Source organism: Leptonychotes weddellii, chromosome 1, assembly GCF_054177405.1.
Source record: "Leptonychotes weddellii isolate Sample4059 chromosome 1, ASM5417740v2, whole genome shotgun sequence".
Taxonomy (NCBI): Eukaryota; Metazoa; Chordata; class Mammalia; order Carnivora; family Phocidae; genus Leptonychotes; species Leptonychotes weddellii.
Window position 1 is genome coordinate 119,062,931 of NC_138369.1, and position 27,061 is coordinate 119,089,991.

General features: G+C 52.1%; 1 long non-coding RNA gene across 1 annotated transcript in view; it reads left to right on the forward strand.

Annotated features, from left to right (window-relative positions):
* LOC115938069 (uncharacterized) overlaps positions 1–27,061 on the forward strand; it is a 63,394-nt gene that overhangs the window by 28,240 nt on the left and 8,093 nt on the right. The window contains exon 2 of the long non-coding RNA XR_004073261.2: positions 18,407–18,461. This is a non-coding gene — a long non-coding RNA (uncharacterized LOC115938069). The remainder of the gene's footprint in view (positions 1–18,406; positions 18,462–27,061) is intronic.

The following is a 27,061-nucleotide window of genomic DNA, read 5'->3' on the forward strand; positions in this document are numbered from 1 at the left end:
AATTGGATGTGGTGGTTGAGAAAGAGGGAGGTGTCAGGGCAGTGCCCTGGTTTTTCCCCCTGGAGCGCAGGCAGGGGAGGGAGCAGTCTGGCTGTCCAGCTGTCACCTCGTGGGCTTTCCTTTCTGGATTCAGGAGAAGGTTTAGATGGGCCCTCATTAGCAGGACCTTTGCTTTCACGGGAGATTTGCAGGGGCTCCCTCATCACGCCACAGGTGGGCCTCACTTCACCTGTTCCGGGAGCAAACCGGCGCAGAGAGCAGAAGAAGACCCCCCTCTGCTGCCACCGTGGGGTCTCCTGAGCCGGGACCTGCTCCCCTCCAAACTCCTGCCCTTCCCATCTGGAGAGAGGATGTGTTTTCTTTTAATGTGCTTCATTGCAGGGGCAAATGAGGTCCAGCTGAGGGGAGGGAGCAGCACTGCGGGCAGAGTACCGCTCGGGGGAGCTGAGGCGAGCACTGGGGCCGTCAGCCCTAGTTTCCTTCCCTGCTCTTCTGAAGGCCCTGTCCCCAGAGGTTCCTCGTTCCTGGCCAGCAACTCCGAGGAACCTGCTCCGCGGTAACAGGTCCCATTCCTTGGAGTTCTCTGCCCAGGAACCTGGAATAATTTTCTTTTGTTTTAGAGGGAAGTGCTGAGGTAGTTCTTTCGTGTTCTGAGAACTCCGGTAGTCATGGCAACACAGAAGGGTGGGGTGGGTGAGGTGGGGGCATTTCGTTTCAAATGCCAGATTAAAGGAAGAACTTCTTGGGAGTTTGCCTCATTAAGACACAGCTGGATGCAGGCTTGCCAGAGGATTTTCTGGTTCAGGATTTTGCCCGTTATATTTTGCCTACATTTTCTCACCTGATGGGCAGTCTTCTGGGTCTTCTCCCTGAGAGTTTTGGCTCAAAGACTTCTCCAGGAATTTCAGCCCATTCCTGGCAGGAGAGTTGGTGGGAGTGTTTCTTTTGTTCCTGTCTGGGGCCCTGTCCTGTAAGCCCTTGTCTTACAATGGGACCTCAGCTTAAAAAGGAAAAAAAAGGTAATGTGTTTACTGAGGTTTTTGTTCCGTCTGTGAACGGAGAGACGTTCACTGAGCAGCCGGTTTTGCTCTGTTCTCCCCTTTGGGTCCAGGACCTTTCTCCCAGAGTTTCACCTGGCCCAAGGACCACGTGGAGTCCAACGCTGGCCCTGGCTCTGGGGTCCTACAGGGGATCCCTCCCAACTGCTGTCTGAGGGAATCTAGGAGAAAATGAAGGTGGAAACGTTTCACCCAGAGACAGAACTCAAGTGTTTTTCTCCTGAACTGCACTGCATATCCTGACTTGAGGCGACTTCAGCATTTCCTTAGCTGGGCCTGGACTCCCCACTCCACCTCAGTCCAAGCCTTCTTTCCCAGCAGGGAATTTCAGTTCCAACCCCAGAAGATACTCAATCACGTGGCAGTTGTCCAAATGTTAGCTGAACTCTTTCCCCGCACTCAGTCACCAAGTCTTGTCATTTATTCCTGCAAAGTCTCTCCTAGGTTCACCGTGTTATTAATGCTCTTATTAACAACAGCCCCAATTATTGAACACTTACTGAGAGCCAGGATTTCGACGTGTCACATAATTTAATGGTCACCCAAAACCCTGCGAGGCAGGCACTATTATTCTCATCTTACAGAGAAGGGAACCGAAGACCCAGAATGCTAATTTGTCTGGAGCACATTAGCTGCTAAGCGGTCGGGCGGCGTCTGTCTGTCTGATGCACACCCGTGTCCATTCCACCACGGCATAGCCTGCATCCTGGGCCACCACCCCGGCTTTCCTCCCTTCCCACAGATCATGGCTAGCTCTCTGCACAGGCCCCACACCTCATTTCCTCCCTGCTCCATCCCAGCCAGCATGGAGCCTCTGCAAGGTCTTCCTTGGGCTCCTTTCATTGCTCCCCTACTGGGCTCAGTTTCGCGGGTACAGAGACCACAGCTGTTCTGTTCGCCGCGGTGTCTATGGAACTTAGTCCATAGAAAGTAAGCAGTATACTTACTTACTTTCTGAGTCAATAGAAAAGGCCTCTTTCTTGCACCAGCCCTTCCCTTATTTTCTGTTTTTGGGTCCTGCCCAGCTGGAGCTGCTGCTACCCTCCACCATCGGACGTGGCTTACCTGGTTCCTGAGCCAATCCTGTCCGGGCGGCTGGGAGCTTATCAGAGCATGCGGGCGCCTTTGCAGGGCCGTGCTTGTGGAGCTCCCACAGCTCTGGACGCTTCTAAGTCTGTGGGGGGGGAAAGGTTTTCTGCCGTGATAGACCCAAGATCTGGGGTGCAGGGGGTGAGTCCTGGGCCCTGATATGCCCCCGGATCCCATCCTTCCTTACCTCCCTCACATATCAGCCTCGTCTATAGAGTAGCCATTTATTTATTTATTTATTTATTTATTTTAGATTTTATTTATTTATTTGAGAGAGAGAATGAGAGACAGAGAGCACGAGAGGGAAGAGGGTCAGACGGAGAAGCAGACCCCCCGCTGAGCAGGGAGCCCGATGCGGGACTCGATCCCGGGACTCCAGGATCATGACCTGAGCCGAAGGCAGTCGCTTAACCAACTGAGCCACCCAGGCGCCCTAGAGTAGCCATTTATTAAGCACCTACTAGGTCGGACACTTCATATAATCTCCTTTAATTGTCATAAAAACCTCAAAAGATAGATACTAGCAACTCCATGTTATGCCTGAGGAAACTCAGGTTTGAAGAGATTGCATCACTTGCTAGGGGATTCACAGATTGGCAGAGGTGGACGGGCCTCTGAGCAGGGGCTTATCTGAGGTTGGAACCTTTGTGATTTTCCTTCATTGCCCTTCCTCCCGGGGCGGGCAGGGCTTCTGGGGCATTCTACCCATCAAACCTCTAAATCCCTCTCCATTTCCTGGGAAGCCGACAATCTCAGGAGCTAACAATCATAGTTAAAACAGGTACAATTTTGTGGGCATCTGTATATGCCAGAAGCCCCACAAAGGACCTTATTTAATCTTCAGCCCTATGAAGCGCTTGCAAGGAAACAGAGAGACGGTAAGTGCTGCCTCCCATGTTGCATGTCCACGCAGGTGAGGGAGCGGGGATGCAAACCAGGGCTGTTGGAGTCCAAAGCTCCTGCTCTTTACTACTCTTGCAAAAGCTGGCGGATGGTGCTTTCCTCTCCTCGCTGCACCCCACTTCTAGCTGAGGCCCCGCTGCCCAAAACCAGGTTGCCCCTGCCTTTCAGCCTCTGGGCTCCTGCTGCCTATCCCACCTGCCTAATGGACCAGCCTTCCAGCTCAACCTGGACCACGGCACGTTGGCTTGGCCCTCTGGCCGCTGCGCTTGGCACCGCTGGCCAACCTGGCAGGCAAGCCAATTCCTTTGGCCTTGCTTCCTCCACAGCCCAAACTCTGCCCTTGCCTGTGTGCAGTGATCCCTGTGTGATTCTCACCACCCGCCACCTCGACGGGCTAGGAGAAGCTGCTCCGACACCTCATCGCTTTCCAGGGTGGTTTGAGTGAGTCCAAACTCTTCTGCTTGGCTTCCTGGGCATCGTGGAGCTCCCCGCTTCTATCCACCACTGACAAGCCTTCCCTGTCGCTCTGGGACCCCACATTCTGGGGCCAGTCCCTGTCCTCAGCGGAGCCTGGCTCTGGGCTTTCTTGGGGGCTCCCGGCTACCTGGTGACCTGCTGAATGCTGATTCTGCCCCATCTGCCATTCAATGCCTGCCTGAGTCCCCCTGCATTGACTCCTGCACCCTGCCTCCCTCAGCCTCCCCAAAGGAGGGCCCTAAATCTCAGCATGTCCCCACAAGCCCGGGTCCTGCCTCCCGACCCTTGTCCGGCCACCTCTCTTGCCTCACCTGGTGGGATATCATCCAGCCTTTTTTTCCTCAACATCTGCCAACTTGGACTCTGCCCCACCTAGAGAAGAACCAATCACTCAGCGAACAGTCTGTGCTTTGGGCCCACGTGCAAGACGTGTTATGGGGCACTGAGACCTCCCAGCCGCCTCCTCCTCCCACACCCGCTGCCGTTTGTGCCTGGTTTTTGCTGTTCTACGAGATTGCACCACAGCAGATCCCCCTCCCCTCTCCCCACCTCACCAAAGGCCTCCTGGGCTCTGAAGCCTGCTCTGAGGATGTAAGGCAGGGCTTTCCAGGGTTCTTTGCACACCAAGAAAAGGGTACTGTTTGTGTGGCAAACTGGGGTAAATGGAGGAACTGCTGACAGCCTAGGAAGAACTAGCTGGGAGGTCCAGACACCTCAGGCTTGGCTCCCGGGGCTACAGGGATGGATGAGTCTCTGCTCACCTGGAACCCATTCTCCTGAGAAGCTCTCCTCTAAGCCATGGCAATAAAAATAGTAACTCCTTTTTATGGAGTGATTCGAATGTGGCAGGGGGTACGGTGGGCATTTATATTGCCTCTGGTCAGCTCGGGTAGGTCATCATTACAGATGAGGACCCAGGCTCAGAGCCTCTCAGCAGCTTGCCCAAGCTGAGCCTCTCTGATGTGCTTCAAGTCGGAGTCATGGGATTAACCCTACGGCATTCCTTGTTTCCCCTAGAGAGGCCCATCTTGCAATGAAAGAGCTCTTGGAAAGCAAAGCTGTGTCTGATTCCTATCTGCATCCGCACCCTGCCTAACACACGGCAGGTGCTCCGTGCTCCCTATTCTCTGGGTCCTTCCGGGAAGGCCAAGGTTCTTCAGGCGCAGCTCTCGCTTTGATCCCAAAGGAGTCAATACAAATGCCTTCCCCGAGGCAGGCCAGACCCCTTATCTGGGGAGGCTGTTTGGGAAGAGGGGCTGAGCTGCCACGAAGTGGCTTGGCGCCTGTGGCCCTATGGAGTAGAGTGTTCCCAGGTTAGAGGCCGTAGGAGTCCGTACCTCTTTGCTCCTCAGTGAGGTCTCTCCACACACTAATGTCCCTGATCATGGCCTCAAGGACTCTTTCCCACTTTAGGTATTGAGAAATCTTAGGTGTCTCTATTTATAAAGATAATCCTGTCTTTATACCCAACTCCTCATGGCAACCCACGACAATCTTGAGAGAGGGAGAGGGTCTCAGTGGGTCCTGTTCCCACACTCCTGCCTCTATTCTATCGTGTATAATAGACAGTGTGAGGTCAATGTCACCCTAGGAATTGCTGAGCTGGTCCCATTTCTCCATGTATACATGGTGAAGCCAAGGCCAGGAGAGAGGAAGCGTGTCCTGCAGGGTCACACAGGGAGAAGAGGCAGAAATACCTTGACTCCCCATCCCGTGCTCTGCCCATAGATCCGGTTGCCTCAGCACCAACTCTGTTCCCAAGGCACTGCCACCCAGTTTGGGGTTCTGGAGTTTGCTGATTTTTCTCAGTTGCTTCTTGGTTGGAGGACTCGGCACCTCACCTCCGGGAGTGGGCATTGGCGGGTAAGAGCACTTCAGGGCAAACATTCAAAGGTGCCCCGTGGGTCCTTGTTGGCCTTCGCAACCTCACAAGATGGCAGTTGGCGCCCATGCGGCTCACACTCCCTCCGTTCCCATGGTCTGGAAGCCCAGTGGGAGGACACTTGCCTCTATTTTGAGGACTGTAGTTGCTATGGGCCCATTAGTGGCGCAGACTTTCCATCAAGTAGAGGTCTGGGCTCTTTGGCCAAGCCAAGAGCCTGGCCTGTTCTTCAGCCTGGCAGGACCAGTAGGGTTATCCAGGAGTTGCTCTCCTCTTTGTCGACACCATTTCTTCCAGAGGGAAGGAGCAAGCTTTCTGCCATCTACATATTTTCAGCTGAGTTATATTTTGCATAAAGTAAACTTAGCAAACAGAGAACACAGTGAGAATATATTTGGCTTTGAAACGTCAGTGTTCTGACAGGCATTTCCTATTAGCTATCTCTGAGCCGACCAGCCGGGCTGGGTTTTGCTTAAGTGGCATAATTCTCCAGCAGTGGAGACAGCTCATTCATTAGTCATTCCAAAAGCCAAATACAAACTATCCTTCTCTAAGCCAACTCCACCAACCAGCTCTGCAGCCGGGCGGAACAATGAAACTATCTTGCTTACCGGGCCTGGCAAAGGTCAGCCCGAGAGCCACCTGTCTGCCTAGCTTTGGAGGATGGCTTTGGCTTGGGTTCTTCCTTCCCTTTGGAACAGGAAGGACCCATCTTCCTCTGGTTGGCAGAGGCCCGGGGAGCCTTTCAAAGGGTGGGCTCCATCCCATTTCACTACTGAGTCATTTGCAACAGCTTAAAGCCCTGATTGAATGCATTCCCTTTTGTTTATGTTTGTTTGTTCCCCGCCCCCAGGTCCTAGAAGCTAAAGGTACCGTTCTAAAAGGAAGCAAAGGAATGTGTCCCTTCCTGCTTGGGTCTCTCAGCTGAACTTAGCCCTTCCTTGATTGGCACCTTGCATGTTATCTCTTTTAATCCCTGTGCAGTGAGGGCTGATGTCCCCATTTTACAGATGAGGAAACAGGAGCTCAGAGAAGTGAAATGATTTGTCAAAGGTCACACAGCCAGTGTTCAAACCTGTCAGGCTCCAAACTGAATCCTCTGTCCTCTCTTTCAGGAAGCTTCCTTTGGGATGATTATCTGAATTTAAAATGAAAATGTATGTGGGGGTGAGGGTCTCCTCTCGACTTCGGAAGAACTAAGCCTGCCATGGTGTCCAGGCACCCAGGGTAGGGTGCATTGGAAAGCCAACCAGGAAGAAAGCCAGGAAGGCATGTTGCTCTAAAAGGAAGATTGAAAACACCCTGGGGTGGGAGGTGGGCTGGGTAGTTTTGATGGGGGCAGAGCTTGGTTTGAGGTAGGCCAAGAGCTGGGACCAGAACAGGGACAGAAAAGGGGTACTTGTGGTTCCGTGGGCCAGCTGGGGATTCCACACATGCCCCACTGAATGGGCCATCTGACCAAGCCTGACCAAGCAGAATGCCAAGGGATAAAGACTCTACTAACATCCAGTAACCGGGGGGAACACCAGAGCAATACCGAGAAAGTTCCTGTGCAGAGGTGAAGAGCCGGAGGTTGTCACCACAGCTGGGGGTTGGTGTCGGACTCCCCGGAGGGTCTAATTAGCACTCCATGTGCAGAGCCCGAATAATGACAAACACATTCACAGGTGCCCAGGCCAATGTGGGGGGGGAGGGGGAGACAGGTCAAATCAGAGGTAAAATATATATACATAAGTTAGGAATGAGAATTCCCAGAGTCTTTCCAAAGCAGACATCCAAAGCTAAAACTCTTGAGTGGTGCCCTCCTTAGCCAGGCATTAAGGCCTTCCTCAGGCTGGCCTCAACTCACCTCTGCAGTATCATTTCCCATCCTCCTCTTTCTGTCTCAAACTATTGGTTTTTTTCCAAACACACGTAGCACTTTTACTCTATAGCTCTTCCACACGCTATTTTCTCTACATGCACGTCATCTCTTCCATCCATAGCCCTACCTAGCAAACTCCTACTCACCCTTCAAAACCCTGCCTAAATGTACCCGGAAGCCTCCTCCATCTTCCCAGGATAACTTTTGTCTGTGTTCCTGACCCTTTGTCTATAACTTTAGTAAATCATTGAGTCTAGTGTACTGTCAGAGACCCTGTCCAATTTTATCCCTGGATTCCCAGGACCCAGGGGAGCGATGGCATTTAGAAAATACTCAAATCAGTTGATCAAGCAGTGCAGCCTGAAAGCTATGAATTTGAAAACATGTGCCACAGAATCATTGTGCCTCAGACCTGGAAGAAAATCTACAGTTGATCCAAGTGAACCGTATCTCTGATGTTTAAACCCTTCACCTGTATTCCTAGCCTGATGTAAGGTACACAAACCACCTAATCTAGTAACTGGCATATATTGGATGCTTAGCGAATGGTAGCTGTTGCTGTTTCTCAGGGACTCAAAATGGACCTAGGTGAGTCCAGAGAAAAAATACTGACTCTGGAGTCAGGGCTACCTCTAAGCTCTGCCTCTAAGACCCCAGATACTTTGGACAAGTCATTTCAGCCTTTCGCGATTTCAGTTTTCTCGTATAAAGAGTAAGGAATCTAACTAGGGGTGCCTGGGTGGCTCAGTTGGTTGAATGTCCAACTCTTGATTTCGGCTCAGGTCATGATCTCAGGGTCATGGGACTGAGTTCTAAGTTGGGCTCCATGCTCAGCGGGGAGTCTGCTTGAGATTCTTTCTCCCTTCCCCTCTGCTCCTCTCCTTGCTTGTGTGTGTATACGCCCGCGCTCTCTCTCTCAAATAATGAAAATCTTAAAAAAAAAAAAAAAAAAAGAGAGTGAGGGATATAACTAGATGTCCTATAATTGGGTCCCTTCCAGCTTTAAAACCAAACCAAAACCAAAGCCAACATCACCAATAGAACTTAGGGACTCCAGCTCTGGTCTTCCTGGTGTGATCTCTGATCAGAAACCAGGGGATCAACCCTGACCTTCATGGACTTCTGGGGGGTCTGCTCTTCCCACAGGCAGTGCCAATCCTCCGGGAGACAGAAACTGCTCCTTGTCCCAACTCCCGGCCAGTCATACCTTCTTTAATATTCTGGAGCGGGAGGGAGACAGTCTGGCATGGAGCTTGTGGCAAACTCCCTCTTTCTCCCCAAAACACCAGCTATGATTAGCTGCATCTTCACCATGAAACTGCAGGGGTGTGTGCGGGCGAGTCACAGATGTTCAGTTCACATTTATAGAGTGCTTGCCGGGGCGGGGGGGTTGCTTTGTGGCTGTCAGAAGCACCCCAGTTCCCTTTCCCTACCCCAGCAATTGTTGAGATTTTAGGACCCAAGTACTTGGGTTACAGCTTTTAAGAACCTTCCTCTGATGACTCCTAGCTCCTAGACAGCTCCTTCAGCCAGATCTCTGTTGTTCTGAGCAGGTCCCCTGGAGGTGGACAGGGACTTGCCCCTCCTCCTATCACGTCCCCACCCCTCCCAGGAGGCCTGTCACAGGGTCAGACCCAGGCCTGAACGCTCTCTCTCTTGAACCCCTCTCTCCCTGGTCCCTGCCATCCCTGGGGCTACTGCAAAGGGATCAGGAGATCTCTCTAGGAACGGTGGGTTTGAACCTTGCCACCTTTAGGGGCCCCTGTTCCTACCACCCGTCCATACCCTAGGCTCATTCTGTGACTGCTGATGGCAGGCAGGGCTGCAGCCAATGGCGCAGGAGTCCCCGCCCCTCTGAGCTGGGCACTCTATTCCCAAAGGTCCCCCCCACGCTGCCTTCCCATCCCGAGATGGAGGACCCTGAGCTGCCATCAGGAGCTGGGAAAGAGGTGGAGGCCTCTTAGGTGGAGGCATCCTGGCAGGCAGGCAAGTCCCAACAGGCAGCCCAGGGCTGTGGCATGCAGACAGTGAGTCACCTGGGTCCCCACTGCTTACTGGACAGAGCCTGAATAATGACAATCATAACAGAGACCCAGGGTGCTGTTATTAACTCCCACCTCTCCTCCCAGGGTGGTATCTCCTCCATCCATCTGACAACGCTCAGGGGCAGGGAGGAGCTGAGGGCAGAGATTTTGTGGCCCTGTCTCAAACAGGGGGAAACTGAAGCCAGAATTATTCTCCACTGAACCTGGGTAGTCCTGAGAAAAAGACTCTCCTGATGTCAGGAGAGTCCTGCGTGGGCCCACAGTTAGTGGTCCTCCGCACGGGCAAAGCTCTGGGCTCGGAGGGGGAAAGAACCTCCCCCCGCTTTTAGTTCTGCAGTCTATCCTCTAACCCTAGGGGGTAGAGATGCTTATTATCCCCATTTTAAGGATGAGGTACCTGAAGTTCAGAGAGGTTAGGTAACTCTCCCATGGTCACGCAGCAAAAGAGTGGCAGAGTCAGGATTTGAACCCAGGTTGGTCTGACTGTGCCTTCTCGGCCTCCTGTGCGGCTGTGCATCCACAGTCAATAATCCCAGGGTCTCCAAGGCTGGCTTCCTAGACCTTTGGGCCTGGCCTTTCTCCATGGCCTTCCCCTCCTGGACTCACTCTATCTCAAGGTTAGGGCTCTTCCCAGGGATCCCTGGAGGCCAGCTTTCATTTTCATCTTTGAGCAGCCGTGGAAAAGTAAAGACTCAACACTTTAATTTTGGGGTCTTAGTAATTATCTGGTATCCACCGCCCACTCAACTCTACCCACTACTTATTATAATAACAACAATAATAATTTAGAGAAGCAGTGATGATGCTCACAGCATTCACAGATCCCCCTTCGGACGCTGGACGCACACACAGAGAGCCTCACCCTTTTGCATTTCAGAATGCCCCTGGATTTGGGAGTCAGGACTATTGGATTCTAGCCTTAGTTCTGGCAAGGAGGCCCAAACATCATACGACTGTGCGAGCCCCTAACTCCCTCTGTGCCTTTGTTTTCCTCTCCGTACAATGGGGTTAATAATCTCTCGAGACGATGTGCTTTAAGCTTCTTGAAAGAATGTCATGGTCAGAATCTTTTCTTTAAGCATCGCCACCCCGTATTTGCCATCAAAAAGGACCCAGGAGTCCGATGCCTCCGTGAGGCATGCTCTTCCTGTTCCGGTCTCTCCCTGCTCTGGCCGCCCACCCCGTGGGAAAGGGTGCGGGGTCAGGGCTGGGTGGCGGCCGGGGGCAGGGGCTGATCCCCTGGCTGCAGTGGGAGTCTCGCTCTTCCAGCCCTCATCCCCAACAGCTGCCTCTGCCAAGGCCCTGGAGCTAGAAGAAGCAAGGCCATTGCCTGAGCGCAATAAATGCTTTTATTAGTCCTTTTATTAATGATGGTTGGTATTTGTCGAGAAGCTGGGACAATAGTTATTCCAGTAAGAGGATATTAAGCTCCCGCGGACAGACCCTGTATATCTGATGTGCCCTGGCCCCCACTGTCCCCAGGCACTGCTTTATTACAATGCAGAACACCCCTGGCCTCCTAGCAACTCCAGGGGAGAGGAGTGGGGGGAGGTAGGGATAAGCTGGCGTCATTAAACACACAGGCCTTTTCAGAGGTTACCGTAAGCCAATAGCAGGAAGCTTTTCTTCCCCCCTGAGAGCTTAGGGAGACTGTGATTTTTGTATTCTTTTTTTTTTTTTTTTTTTTTGCCACCTCTGGGCTCTTGGCTATTTTATAGCTGGAGCTGCTCATGATGAGTCCGTAAAGGAGGAGGACATCCTTGAACCATTTGTTAAATTTGAGACCACTCCTGTTTTTTGTTTTCAGCCATTTTGTATTACTTTTTTTTAAAAAGACACACTTACAGTACTTACTATATGCAGGCAGTGTTCTGAGTGCCTCTCAAATACGGCTTTATTTACTCCTCATGATGTTCCTATGAGGCAGGTATCCCTATTTCATGGATGAGGAAATTGAGGCCCAGAGAAGTTAAGTGTCGTGTCCAAGGTCACACAGCTAGTAAGTAACAGAGCCAGGTTTGAACCCAGAGGCAGTTGTCTCCAGAGTCTGTGCTCTTTATCTGAAATTTTAAAACTGAGTCTGAAAAGAACTGGGAGATGTTTCCAAAATTCATCAGCTTTATTGTGTTAACAGAGGGAATTCACCATTTTCCTGTAGGGGATAGTATAAATTATAATAGCAACCCCCAGAACCAGACTAGCTGTGAACTGAAAGGATCTGATCTACTCCCCTGGCGAATACAACAATTCTCTCTGCAGCATCCCTCATCTGTGATCCTCCAGCTTCTGACGGAATACCTCTAGTCATGGGGAATCATTCATTCATCCGGCACACTATTCTAGCTTTGGACGATTCTCATGGTTAGGAGAGAAAGTTCTTCCTCGGGCTGGACCAGAATTTAGCTCCCTGGAACTTATTCTCATGGACCTACTTTTGTCTTCTAGAGTTAGGGGCAGAGAAGCTTTATCTCTTGTGTACAGATTGGTCCTTAAAGTCCTTGAAAACAGCTTTCATAACCCCTTAAATCTTTTCCCTCTTGGGGTTACACTTCCTTAGTTCTTTCATAGTCCTTGTTTGTTACAATTTCTAGATTCTTTATCTTCCTGTTTCTACTCCTCTGATGCACAAGAGTTTGTCAGCGTTCATCCTAGAGTGGTGTCAGAAGGAAACACAACACATCAGGGGTGGTCCAGCAGAGCCAAGGAGAACAGCATCATCACCTCCTTCTTTTGTGCTTAACATTTCCAGGGATGCAGCCTGAACTTGCTTTAGGTTTTTTGAGAGTCACATTACACCCTTGACTCCTATTGAGCTTGCAATGCATGTGGAACTCTGTTAGCTCCAACTTCCAAATTCTGAAATTCTACAGCCGTCTTGTTTTCTTGAACCCAAGAGTGGGTCTTTACGTTGACCACTGGTATATGTCATCGTGTTGAACTCAGTTCCTTGTTTCAAGCTATGAAGGTGGACGTGGAACCTTACTCTTTTACCTTATTTAGTGATTCCATTTTGTATCATCTGAAATTCTGATAAATATGCTATCTGTGTCCCCATTCAGGTTATCACCAATTTTTTTTAAAGCCGAATAAGAGATTTTCCAAGGTTGGGTGGAGAAAGATGAGGCAAAGCTGGAGTGACGTCAAAGGGATGTTTTCTGTTTGGATCAACATGAGTGACCAGCACTGTGCACTTTCTGGGGAGGTGAGCGGGGTAACCAGGTAAAGACTCGTACAGCATCACTTCTGCGTCAGAGCCTGTGAGCCATGACGAGGCAGGAAGGCAAATACTGATAGCTTGGTTCATAGATCTGATTGTTTCCTACATGTCTATCCTCTGCTGACAAGGACTGAGAGTTGAAATGGAGGGTGTATGAAGTGGAAGCAAGGCCCTTTGTAAGGAGACGGACACAACTCCCAGACCAGGAAAAGCCAGGTGATTGCTGTGAGTGTTAAGACCTCCAGAAGTAAAAAAGAAGACCTTCTTGGAGCAGAGACAGAGCTAACAAAAAAAGAGCTTTAGCAATGCTGCATGGACTTTGAATACATTTTTCTCAGCTCAAAAAACCATTCCCTTCTGTCATTCCTTAGAGGTCACACCTAAAAGCCAAAAGAATCAGACTGAGGCCACATCATTGGGGTTCACAGCGGGGGCTCTCTGCTTATGCCAAAGGGTGTTGGAAATCAATTTAATGTTTCAATCTCGCTGCCAGGAGCCCTTTAAAGAACCCAGCCCACTCACACTACGCACCGCAGGAGTGTATTTTTAACTCTCTTCCTAATAGTCACCCAAACTGTTCTCCTCCTTGCCCATTTTGACCCAGTCTTTTTATTCTCTAACTCCCACCCTTTCTTCCCCACAGGCCCCCTCCCCACCCCCACCAGGAGTCTGGCACGCTGTGGTGTCCCAGACACCTAAGTTGGATATAGGGACTGAGGTAGATTTTGGTGCTGAGGGGATAATTGTTGGTGGCTGAGGTTATGGGATTTCCAAGACAGTCATGAAGCAGAAGTGGAGCCAGGCTGCCAAGTCCAGGTAGGACAAGGCTAGAAGGCTGAACTAGGAGAGAGCATGGGACCAAGTGGGAGCCAATGGCTGGGGCAGAACAGAGCTGCGGACACTGAAGAGCTGATGAGCAGGCAGGGCTTTTATGGGGCTCCTGTGGTCCAGGCCGAGGCAAGCTTCTTGGGGTCAAGGCCCAGGCAAGGGGAGAACCTCCCTAGCTCTGTGACTCCCTGTTATACACTCCAGCCCTCATACCCACCTCAGACTCTTTCTTGCTCCCATAATGCACTGAGACTCTGTCTTAGTCTGTTTGAGCTGCTATAACAAAAATACCATAAACTGGGTGGCTTAAGCAACAGTGATTTCTCATAGTTCTGGAGGCTGGGAAATCCAAAATCAAAGCCCCAGCTGATTCAGTGTCTGGTAAGATCTTGTTTCCTTGTCCAAGATGGCTGTCTTCTCTCTGTGACTTCATATGGTAGAAGGGGGCAAGAGAGCTCTCCAGGGCCCCTTTTCTAAGGGTACTAATCCCATTCATGAGGGCTCCATCTTCATGACTCAGTCACCTTCCAAAGGCCCCACCTCCTGATACCATCACACTGGGGATTAGATTTCAACCTATGAATGGGGGGTGGGGTGCACATAGAATTTAGTCCATAATAGATTTTATTTCTTTATTTGAGAGAAAGAGAGAGAGAGAGAGAGAGAGCATGAGCAGGGGTGGGGCAGGGTGTGGACAAGGGCAGAGGGGGAGGGAGAGGCAGACTCTCCACTGAGCAGGGAACCCAACGCGGGGCTTGATCCCAGGACCCTGGGATCATGACCTGAGCTGAAGGCAGATGCTTCACCAACTGAGCCACCCAGGCACACTGAATTTAGTCCATAATAGACCTCTTGGTCGGTTTGCTGAACTTGACGTGCTTGGTCCATTCTCAACTGGGTAGGTACATCCCGTCCTCTCAAAGGGCTCATAATTGTGGTAAGAGAAGTTCCTGCCTCAGCTCACTGGAGCCCCACTAGGTGGACCACCCTGCCTGGCCTCTCTGCTTGGCCCGGGGGGTGGGGGTTGAGTGGGGGTGGGGCTGGGGGGTGGACACTTCCTGGCATCAGGCACTGTGCCCAACAAGATCTGAGCTCAGACAAACGGGGAGGCCAGCCTCAAAAGGATGGAGACTACTTATCTGCACAGAGCCAACATTTCCATTAACTTAGTAAACTGAGACCTTTGTTCAGTTAAGTCATTAAAAAGAGGATGAAAGTAAATGGCATGTGTCCTTTGATACACATGGAGGGGGCCCACAAACAAAAAAAACCCCTACAGTTTGCCTGGATGGAGTATTTCACTTTACAACGTGCCTTTCTGTCACACCAGTCTGGTCTCTGTCAGACCAGAGGCCTTATTTGTCATTATGATTATTTGCTATTATTAGGCACATTCTTACTTGCCTGTGGTCTGCTTCTTTCAGGTCCAGGCTTGTGGGCCTATGTTAATTTGCAGGGTTGAGTTATTTACATTGTATTATAATCTAGTCTATCAATTTCTTACACTTTCCTCCTCAAGATGATCACTAATTCAAAATGAATTAAATTCCTAAAGGCAGGGGTGGGGGGAGAGGAGACAGAATTGGATTTGAGAAGAACTGTAGGCTTCTCTGTGTTTTGCCTCAGCGTCCTAGACCCCAGCGGTAGGAGCAAGTGGGCATTCCCACTCTCGGCTCACTCCAGCTCGGAAGCAGAGAGAAACGGGAAGATAACACAGATAAAAACACCAACCCCACCCAAGTGACTCAAATGAAGGCGCGTCTCTGAGTCTTTGTGTTTTCCTGAAACTCGAGGTCTGAACATAGATGAGAACTGTCCAGCTGCCTGTGCTCCAACGGGAGCCCCAGAAGTCTCCAGAAAGCCTCTGACCCGTTCCCTTCCCGCTCTGGCTCTGTTTCCTTCTTTGCTGAGGGTCCCTATTTGTCAGAGCAGAAGGGGATTGCATCAGTCAGTTTTGAATCAGACGACACAAAAAATAAGTGACAACCCTCCTTGGAAAGGAAAAAAATAGTGGTGAATTTTTTTTTTTAACCACCCCTGGCTTGTTAGGCCACACAAAGTATGTTACGGAAGGGGGCCGGGATTTCGGGTATATAAAGGGACAGCAATGTGATCACTGAATAGGATGGGGGTTGGGTAGGAAAGCAAGGGCTGGATTCAGCCTCACGGTTCCCCTTCTCCCCCTGCAGGTGAGAAGAGACACAGGAGAGACAGCAGTAGAGCGGTGTAGGGAGGGGTGGAGAGGTGGAGGGACACAAGGGTGTGTGTGGGGGGGTGCAGGTGTGCCCCTGAGCACACTGCTACAAGGAGGGAGCAGAGAAAGGCGCCCAGGGTAAGAAAAGAAAAAGGGATGGAAGCTGAACCAGAAAATACTCTGGGCAATAATGTGAGAAGCATATGATGCATTTGTCCACTCTGTACGTATTTATGGGCTGCTGCTCTGCGCCGGGCATGTTCTAGGCTCTGAGGTTACAGCAATAAGTGAAATCAAACCCTTGCCTTCAGGGAGCTTAGGTGCTAATGTAATACATGGCAGGCACTAACAGACATCATCTCATTTATCGACCCTGCAAGGTGGTTACTACCATCCCCCTTCTATAAATGATGAAACGGAGGCAAAAAGAAGCTGTAAATACTTGCTGAATCTTACAGTAGAGCCAAAATGTGAACTCAGGTCCATCTGAGTCCAGAGCCCCTGCTTTGAACCACTGGAACGCGATAGATGCACCTAGTAGGGAGTCCTGAGCGAAAGCCCATGGGCCCTGCCTTAGTTGTTAGATCTCATTGGACAGACCAGTTTTCCTCCTCGAACCTCAGACTCGCCTTCTGTAAAAAAAGAGGGGTTGGATTAGTTGATCTCTGAAATCGCTTCTCGCTCTGCTCTAGTGTTCTGTTATTACGGGGGGAAAAAATTCTATATTGGTACCCTCCCCCCTCCCAGGTACCTCTTGCGGAGGTAAGCAGCTCAGTAGATGTTCCAAAAGAGGTGGACACCCAAATAATGTTTCCTACGCTGGGTTCCAAGGGTTTCTTTCTAGGGATTCTGGAGTTTTCCGTGAGAATTTTGCTTTTGTGAATCAGATTCCTTGAGGGAGAGAGAAGCTCCAGAGAGAAACAGCTCTGGGGTTGCCCTCCAGGCCAGCAGAAGAGGGAGAGAAAGGGGGTGGGAGGGAAGATGGGGAGGAGGGCCCGCTGGAGGTCTGGGGTTCTTTTTTTGTTTGTTTTTTAATACCTAGCCAGTCGATACCGTGCACAGGTCCATCCCACCTGAGGCTGGGGGAGGTGGAAGGCAGTGGGCCCATCTGAGACGCAAGGCTCAGAGCCTGGGAGGGTAGGTGTGGTTCAGGATCTGCGAGGTTCAGGATCTGCGAGGTTCAGGATCTGCGAGGATCCAGCTAGCCTGTTTGAGGGAGGAGGGACGTGTTGCCAAATGGTAACATGTGACCGAGCAAGGTGAGCCGGGTCCCAGTTCTTCACCCTAACCCTGCCTCACCTCGCCTGACAGGTCAACCGCTCTAATGTGAGCTTTGTTGGCTGGGAAAGTGAGGCGGCAGGAGTCTGGCTCACCCAGTGGCTGAATGCAGCCCAGGTCCCCCTGATAAGCTTAGTCAACTTATTAAATTACACAGGAAAAATCGAGATGGAATATTAATTCTGCACACCTCTCCTCTCTGCCTGGGGAAGCTGCCTTCCTGGATTTCACTTTTCAAAGGCTGAAACAGATACGGAGATTTCGCGCTGAATTAAAGGCGAAGGGTGCTCACTTCAAGTCTTTTCAACACCGTTTTGGTTCTGAGCCTTGTGGAGCCAGTGGAGACCCAGTCGCCATCTGGCATGAGAGGCGTTAACTTGGAGTCTCTGGTCAACTCTAGACATCAGATTCAGAAACAAAGAGAATTAATTTCAGAGGCCCCCTTAGACAGCCCCTCCCCCCGCCCCAGCCTGTAATTTGAGAGCCCATGTAGTGACTTGCTAGGTATTAAAAAGTTAGGTCTGGGAGGTCACCTGCAATGCAGAACGCCAGGTGCCAGGGCTCACCCCACAGGGCAGGATTATCTTATCAGCCAGGCTGATAAAACCAGGAAAGTCTGGCCATAAGGAACAAATATTTATAAGCCCAACACCTTTCAGTCCCTAACAGATTAGGCACAGACTGTGAACAGGAGCAGAGGGTGAGTTAACAATCTACCGTGGGCATCAAAGCCTAGTTCCTGATCAGAAACCTCCTGGGCTTGTCCCGTCTCATTAAGAAAGCCCGTTGAATGTCAAACTGTTGGGGAGGCATTTTCACCTCCCTCACCTGAGCCTCCTGACAGCCTGGTGAGAGCTATTATGACCCCATTTTACAGTTGAGGAGACTGAGGTGCAGGGGTTAAGTGATTTGCCCATTGGCCCAGCTCGCAGGTGGGACTTGAACTCAAGTCTTGTGAGTCTAGATCCTGTGTGCTTTCCACGCTGCTGCTGCCCTGGTGGCCTTGGCTGGTTCTCACCTTGTCGCAGACCCTGCTCACTTGCAGATGAGACAGACCAGAATCACATGGAAAGGTAGAAGGAGATGGCCCCCCTATGGCGATGCTCCAGGTTGCTATTAAATAGCTCTGGGCCCCAATACTCTGGTTTCTCTTCAGATTGCATAAATCTTTCGCCTTTTACTAAATAGCTCTGGGCCCCAAATATGTAATCCCTCCTGGTCTCTCCCAGGGCCTGGAATTCATTCCTTTGGGTCCCCAAGTCTTTTCTGTTTATTCATTCTCCCTGGGAGAAGTGATTAAATGATTAAATGCAAATGAATTAGCATGAGAGGCCCTTGGTGTCAGAGGAGGAGTCACTGATTGGAGGGGTCACTGATTTGCCCTAGTGCGGAGAAGGGCGGGGGAGGGGTGTGGACCCGGAGGAAGCCCCCTCCCTTGGGATTCCAGGTTTCTTCTCTGCCAAAGAACAAAGTCAGACTAGATGATCTCGGACAACCCTACTGTTTGGACCTCTCAGGCGAATTCTTTGGGGATCAGGAGCCCCTTAACACTCTTTTCTTTGCATCCTCAGCCTCAAGAGTGGGAGTGTTCAAGAGGAAGCAACTTCTAAGCTAAGAGGAGAAGAGGTGAGTGGCTGGGGTCAGGACCGGCCGTGCAGAGGCCTGAAGGTGAACACAAATGTGTGTGTGTGTGTGTGTGTAACCATGGGCCTGAAACTTGGGTTACAAGAGGGTGAGAGGCGAGCCTCGAGAGAGAAGCAGGAGTCTTGTAAAACCGCATCAGGGAGCTTGGGCTTTATCCTAACAGCGGTAGGGAGTCAGGAAGGGTTTAAAGCCAGGAAGTGGCATGACATTTGTGTCTTAGAAACTGGTGCAAATGTGCAGACTAGATTGAAGTGGGGGCCCAGGGAAAGCAGATGGGGGGGAGCCCAGGAGGAAGGGCAGTGGGAGAAAGGCTCCAGGTGGACTTATTTCTGCTTCCCACCCCTTTTCGTCTGCCCCAGGCTGGACTGGTTGTCATAGCTGTATTTGCAAGAGTGGTAATAACGGCTACCATCTACAGAGAGATGCTTCCCCTGTGCCAGGTGCTGTGTGGGGTGCTCTGCTTGCTTTGTCTCATTTAATCCTCATAATAACCCGAGGAGGTAGGAAGTCATACCACCCATATGTTACCGATGAGAAAACTAGGCTCAGAGAGGCCAGGTGCCTTGGCCTGGGTCACACGGCTGGTAAATTGTAGCAGCAGGACAGAGGCAGAGATGCGGCTCATTCCAAAGCTCTGGCTTTTAACTACTGGATGCCCTGGCTCCTGCCGTCGGTCTGCACTCGCCGACGGCAGGATGGAGGCCTCCTGGCCAGCTTCTGCGGCAGAGGAGAACTCAAGCAGTCATCGTGGGTACAAATGCAACCTGCCATGGATCTTCTGTAACGCAACTGCGGGTTGTGTCTGGAGAGGGTGTGGGGTCTTTGGGAGTGTTTGGGCTCCCAAGGCTAGTTCGCCTTTGCCTTCAGGGGAGAAATGGAGCCGGGAGTGGGGCCGACTCTGGTGCTCATGACTCTCCCCTTCATCCCCCTTTCGTATGATGGGGACTCTCAGAAGCCATGGAGCTTCGGGAACTATTTCCCAATCCAGAGGGGAGACAAGAAGTCACACTTCCCAGAGGCTGGGGAACATAGAGGGAGAACGGCCACCACCTCTGTCACATGCTGCCTCTTCCTAAAGGGGAGCAGGGCTCCGTGTCTGGGTCAGGGAAGCCTGAAGGGCCCCCCAAGGTGGGTAGAGCCGGGCAGTGCCCCCACAGGCCTGGGTGGAGAAGGTCAGACGCTCATCCCTGATCCCTCAAAGTCCCTGGAGGCCCTCAAATGAAGTGATGAAATTCACCCACTTCTAGCCAGTGCTAAGGAGCAGGCAGGCTACTTGCTGAGAGCTTGAAGTGCAGGCTTCCGATCTGGACCCCATCATAAGGAGCTGCGTAACCGTGGAAGACTTCCTCCCCTGCTCCCTGCACCTCCATTTTCCCCCCTGGATGAGACTCTGGAGTCTGAGTATCCAGGGCCTGGATGATGAGGCTGTGGTCCACGCTGGCTGGCTTCACCACCCTCTCTGGCCATCAGCGTCTCTCGGGGCCACTCTGGAGCCAGGCTGGACAGCAGGCTGCCCCTTGGGCCCTCCACAGCCCGGGGGACCCCTGCCTGCCCACCGTAGGCCAGCATCCTGCCGATGCCCTGCTCTCCACCCCACTACCCCATAAGGAAACCAGCCCAGCGGGATTTGCTCTGGCAGTTGGAAGACAGGGCTGGCTTACATCTGCAGCAGGGCACACTGATTAATTTATTTTGCATCATTTTGCATTACCTGGCTCCAGGGCCTCCAGCTTGACGTGCAGATTTATGTAAAAGAGACCCGTCATGCAAATGAGCCAGGGCTGCCACTTGTTTTAGTAACAGGCAGGCCTGCCCGCATCACTGGTTCCAGCCGGCTGTTCTTCCCATGGCCCACTGGTTCGCACGGGCCGAGGAGGTTCATCCCCCCACCGTGCAGCCTCTGTTCTGCTCACAGCCCCGGCCAGATGAGGAGGCAGCTTGACAGCGAGGTTAGAAGGAGGAGGCTAGAAACCCCGCTTCCCTGAGGAGTTCTTGGCTGAGCTCCTCGTTAAGAGACGGGAGATGGAGGGATGAGCACACGAAACAGAGAGAGGCAGACAGGGATTTGGAGGGGCCCAGAGACAGAGCTGCGCCTAAAGCAAGCGCAGAGAGGGACAGACAGATGGACAAAGAGCGCACAGAGAAAGCACGGGGTCGGAGAGGGTGAAAAGCCAAGAGAAGCAGAGGCAAGAGACAGAAGAGGTGGGACACGAGGAGGGGGATGCCAATGGGGGGGCGGACGCCAAGAAAGGAACAGATTTCGGAGTTGCTGTGGAGGAAGAAGTGAGGAGATAGCAGCAGCCTGGCTGGGGGGAGGAGAAGCCAGGGAGGAGATGGTGACGTGGCCGTGATGGCTTGATGTGGGGTGCTGGGGAAAGGAGTCCCGGGCGGAAGGGGCAGGAGAGACCTGCAGGGAGAGACCCGGGAGCCGCCCTCTTAGAAGCAGGCAGAAAGCTTCGCTGCCACCTCGTAAGCCCTTGATTTGCATCCGTCCATCTCTATTTATACACATGGAGCTATAGAAACAGACGGATATAAACCACACGGGCACACATGGGCCAGGAGAACGCACTCGAGAGCCATGTGAGGCTCTAGAAGCGAGTCTGGGAGGTTATCTCGGACAGCAGTGTGCAGTCCTAGAACAGAGGAAGGTTCTCTCCTTCTCAGAGGGCCTGGAGGAGAGTTCGCACCCCCCCACCGCCCAGCCGCCCTGTGTAGCCCCCAGCACCCCCCGGTGCCAGAATGCTCCCTCCATGCCTGTCTGGGCCAGGCTGCCCGGCTCTGTCCTTTGAATGTGCTCCATCTGAGCATGAAAGCAAGCGAGCAAGTGGACAAGTCAAAAAGGAAAGAGGAGACCGTCTTGTTCCCGCAGCCTGTTTGGTGGGAAATTGGCTGTGTGGCAACCGAGGGCTGTGTGTAGGCCCTGGGTGGGTGGTCTTGAAGCACAGTGGAGAAGGCTGGGAAAGCGCCCTGTGGCTCTTGAATAATCTCCACTTGCCCCACCCAAGAGCTCCAGGATGGAGACAGGAGGGGGTACATCTTCAGTTTCCAAGGGCGCAGCCCTGAAAGTGTCCTCAGGGACCCAGCGGCCCCACATCGTCTTTTCCTGGGAGAGGGAACTCTGACCCAGAAAGGTCCAACAGCTTGGTCGGCGCAGAGGTAAGCGAGGCTGATTTTGCTAAGCAGCTGTCTTTCCCTCCAAATTGTCCCCCTGGCATTGGTGATCTTCCCCTCTTTTTCTGTAATTCCTCTGACTCGCCCACATCAGTGCTGGACACGCTCACAGCCCCCTGAAGAGTGGACGCTACTTTTACTCGGAGACAGATGAACTTTGTACGCGTTGTGAAAGTTCTGGGTGCACTTCTCACCGAAGCCCCAGGAAGACATAAGGCTCAGTTTAGTACCAGCTGTAGTTGCTGGTCCCGCAGCAAAGCCAACAGACAGCTCAGCCCCAGTAAAAGTGTGTCATGTGCACCCCTGGATTTCACCTGCAGAGATCAGCTTTCAGATGGGGTCTCCCAGCACCCAGCACATCTCTGGGAACCCCCCCACCCCCCATCCCTCCACATTCACACAGAAGTGAAGGTCAGCTCCTCGAACTCACTGCCTGAGCCTGATCCAGTCCACCTGGTTCAGCCACGGAACATCCAGCTCCACTCTGGCCCAGTCCTTTGGGTCACCCTAGCCAGCGTCAAGTGTCACCTTCATGTTAATCTCTAGTTCATTGGTTTTTCACCTCGTGGGGTGAGAGATCGTTTTGAGAATCTTAGTAAAGCCATGGAGGGTTTTTTTTTTTTTAAGATTTTATGTTATTTGACAGAGAAAGACACAGCGAGAGAGGGAACGCAAACACAAGCACGGGGAGTGGGAGAGGGAGAAGCAGACTCCCCGCTGAGCAGGGAGCCCAGATGCAGAGCTCTATCCCGGGACCCCGGGATCATGACCCAAGCCGAAGGCGGATACTTAACCAACTGAGCCACCCAGGCATCCCTGGAGGTGCTTCTTATAATAATGTCCATATTCCCAAGATTTTGCATAGTGTCAAGGGATTCATGCACTCTCTGAAGACTGACGGAAGCGTCCTCCTGGCATCTTCAGGCCTTAGGGAGCCAGTGTCCATGGGTGGAAGTCCCAGGACCCCACTCATTTCGGAGGGAAGGTATAGATAGCCCTGACAAGGTGGCATTCTTGGACACTTCCCACAGAATATCTTCTTTTCCTCTTTCTGTCTCAGAGATTCCCTTCTGGGCAACTATTTCTTCCATGTCAAAAGTCAGACCTAAGCTATACTATCCCCCAGTTACATATCAGAGAAGCTCAAATGACACATAATCCAAAACTCATTTCTACTTTCCACTGGACTCTCTCTCTCTCTCCCCCCTCCCAATGAGCCCCTTCTCACTCAGTCTGTGACCCTGACTCCATTTTGCCAGGGCTCAGCTGAGCACCAGATTCTGAGGTGGCTCCAGAAGATGAGCAGAGTAGGTGACGCATTTACAGAGTTGAAAGCTGGTACGTCTTGTCCCCTCATCAGCCAAGGGAGACCGTGGATGGCCACATTCTCAGAGAAAGGGCCTCTGAGGTCAAGAGTGGGTGGGAAGAGCAGAGAAGCCAGAGGAGAAACTGGTGGAGGAGGGGGCTACCGAAGTGAGGTTTCTCTCTGCAGATTCCAGCCTCTGAGCACTGTCCCACCCCCACCCCACTCCTTTCCCAAGAGCTGGTGAGAGGAGGTGGTGGGCTGCAGGCCTTAGGCCCAGGCAGGAGGAGCTGAGAGGCCTCTGCATAGAGGGGGAATGATGGGAGGGCTGGAGTCTCTGGGGGGCCAGGGCAGGGTAGGGGCATGGGAAGTTCCTTGTAGAAGGCCCAGGACTCAGGGTGGGCTGGGGCTCAGAAGAGTGAGAGCAGGCCCCTCTCCGAGGGGGTCTAGCCAGGATGTGGGGTGGCCCAGGCATCCAAAGAGCCTTTAGATGGAGAAAGCTGCTTAATCTTCCCCTGGAAATCAGGAAGTTGGAACCCACACAGCTGATTAGGGGGCCAGAGGAGCAATTTCAGAAAAAAGATTAACAGAATTAAAGTCAGCTCAGAGGGGAGTAGAAGAGAGGGAGCCTGGGGCAGGTGGGGGCGGAGGGGGTGGTCTACAAAGCCCCCCGCCCCACACCCTGAACCCAGCTAGGAGGGCTTTTGGGGAGGAGGTGGGGAGCCTTGCTGGGGTAGAGTGTCCGAGTGAGAGTCAGGCCTGTCGTCCAGGTGGGATTCCGAGAGGGTGAGGGTCAGAGTAGATGGGGACTACTCTGGGGTTCCGAAGATCATGAGCGAGCTCGGAGAGGGGGTAGCAAGAGGCCAGGAATGGAGCCCAAGTCCAATTTCCATTCCAAGCAGGGCCATTGTGGGGGCAACTCTGCGGTGGGTGCCTGGTCCTCTCAAATGTCCCTTTCCTCCAGGACTAGAAACTCCAGCCCCAGCTCTTCTGGCTAAGAGGGCAAGAAAGGGTATGGTGGGTGGGTTATTACGAGCAGAATGTGTCCCCCAGGCCATCCGGGGGCTACTGTCCCAGGAGACCCTAGGTGGAAGGACAAGGACAGTCCTGGGCGATGGTCTTGTCCTGCTTCAGGTCTAGACAGGTGCTCCTGGGGCCGGGGGACAGCCAGGGTTCAGGCAGAGACTCTGGAGACTGCCCTGCTCTGCTGCTTGCTGCAGTCACACGTGCTCATGCATAGACCCGCACCCCCCGCCCCGCCATACTAGCTCGCATATTCCCTCCCCGCCCCCCCTACGCATGCACACTTAAACATACATTTAAATAACTTGCAGACGTATATTAGCAAAAACATTCCATCTGGGCTGGGATTTCTCTCATTGCTTTGAATTCCCCTGGGTTTTAACTTGAAAAAAAAAAAAAAAGGAAGAGGCAAAGATTTGACTAATGTTGGGTTAAGGTTTTTTTCTTACCCCTTTCTTTCTTGGTTACTGTCTGCCAAGAATTTATGTTTGTAAAAGGAAAAGAATTAACTGTGTTGATTAAGAGGCAAACTCCCTGGAAATGTTCTTTCTTAACCCTTTGGTACCTTCTCAGTGAGAGATCCTGGGGTTCCGTGGGGCAGGGTATGAAGTCCATCCCCAGGCTGGAGGCCCAAAACCTTTTGAGGGACTAGTCCTCCCCAAGGAGGGAGGCGAGCCGTGCCCTTCTCGTGTTTGAGTGTGAGTGTGTGTGTCTATGAGCAGATGCGTGGTAGGTGCTGGGAGAGTCTGTGTGTGAGTGTGGCTTCCCTGAGTTTGCGTGCAGGAGAGGAGTGTGTGCTCGTGTGTGAGGGTATGCGGACAGTAACTGTGAGTGCGTGTCCCTCAGCAGGTGTGAGGTGTGCTGGGAGCTTCTGTGGCCTGCTGGCTGTGTAGTAAGACCCAGGCAAGTGAGGGGACATTCACTTTGACCACATAAGCAGGAACTGATTTGTCAGGAGCAGGGGCCTGAAGGGACCAAATACAGAGCGGGGAGGCAGAGGGGCTGGGGGTGCAGAGGCTTCGACTAAGGAAGCAGGTTCTTTCTTGCTATCTAGCAGCTGTTACCATGGACTAACCACAACCCAAGGCTGACCCTGGCCATTTGTCAGTGTCCTTGCATAGGGAGCAGGGGGTGGGGACTTTGATCCCTTTCCAGCTCAGCCTGAGCACCCACGAAGGGTCGCCCCCACTCCCTTTTCCCTTTGGCAGCTTCCCAGGCTCTTAGGAAGAGCCTAGGTTGCATGACTCGCAAGAGGGCTGAAGCCTCTGGGAAAAGGGGGAGATGGACCTGGGGCTGAAGGGTCTGACCAGAGATAGGATGTTGCGGGGAGAAAGAGAACAGAGAAGAGCTTGCTAGAAGCTCAGAGCCTCATGCATTTGCATCCAGCATTACAGAACCCTTTGGAGGTCCCTGAACCCTCTATCTGGCCTCACTCCTCCTGGACTTTGCACAGGCTGTTTCTCTCCATCTGGACGAACCTTCCGTCTGTCCTTAGTTTAGCCAATTCCTACTTGTCCTTCAAGACTTAGATGCCACCTCCTCTAGGAAGTCTTCTTTGCCGCATAACTTAGCTGTCCCCCTCTTACATAACAACACCCTGGGCACACAGGCACTTTCCATATGGTGTAATCCTTACATCTTCTTGTCTGTCTCCCCCACTGGACCCGACCCTCCTTGAGGATAGAGACCCTGTCTTCTTCATGCTGAATCCCCGGTGCCCAGCACCGTGCCTGGCACACAGCCTGGGCTCAGTCAATGCTTGCCAAGTTAGATTTAAGGCCCTTGACTGCTGAAATTGGTGTTAGTCCCTCCATAGGCTGTGATCTAGAGAACAGACACAGAGTGAGCTAATCGCTGAGGGCTGGAGGACAGAGAAGAGAAGGTACTCTCAGAGCGGGGTGGAGAGGACAGAAGGCAAACGTGTATTAGGCACCCACTCTGTGTCAGCACTGCCCCCCAGCACTGCACCAGGCATCGGGGGGTTGCTGTTTCACTTTATCCTCTCCTGCACCCTGTGACGGAGGTGCACCCACCTCATCTGACAGATCAGGAAATTGAGACTAGGAGAGGTTAGGTGCCTTGCCCAAGGTCATACGGCTGGTATAGGCCGAACTGGTCTGTTGAGCCCAGAGCTTATGCTTCTCCGAAACACTGTGCCATGTTTCATGAAGGTCATGAGTTTTGAGCAGAGTTTTGAAAGATGAGAGGAGCACAGATTCATAGAGAAGGATCTCAAGCCCAGGCAGGTGGAGAATGGAGGGTTCCCAAGGAGGATGAATGGGGGCCAGCTTGTCCCATGAGCTCACATAAGCTACTATGGGACCACGAAGCCAGGAGGAAACCAACATGGCAAGGGACAGTGCCACTGTGGAGGAAGGCACAGAACGGAGAGCAAAGAGGGGCTTCCAAAAATTAGATCGGAAGCCCCGTCTTGAAAGGGCAATGGGGGGCAATTTTCAAAAGGAGCCAACGCAGAGTGCTTACTGGGGGACAAGCCCTGTGCTGAGCCCTTTAATGCATTTAATTCTTTTTTTTTTTTTTAAAGATTTTGTTTATTTATTTGACAGAGAGAGATACACAGCGAGAGAGAGAACACAAGCAGGGGGAGTGGGAGAGGGAGAAGCAGGCTCCCCGCAGAGCAGGGAGCCCGATGCGGGGCTCGATCCCAGGGCTCTGGGATCATGACCTGAGCCGAAGGCAGACGCTTAACGACTGAGCCACCCAGGCGCCACCTTTTTTTTTTTTTTTTTAAGATTTTATTTATTTATTTGAGAGAGAATGAGATAGAGAAAGAGAGCATGAGAGGGGGGAGGGTGAGAGGGAGAAGCAGACTCCCCACTGAGCAGGGAGCCCGATGCGGGCCTCGATCCTGGGACTCCAGGATCATGACCTGAGCCGAAGGCAGTCGCTTAACCAACTGAGCCACCCAGGCGCCCCTAATGCATTTAATTCTTAAAACAAGGGTTTGAGGTGGGTTCTACTATTATCCCCAAATACCGATGAGTTAGTGGAGGCCCAGAAAGGTTAAGTAAGCTGCCTAAGTTCTCATAGCTGGTTAGCGATAGACCTGGGATTTGAACCC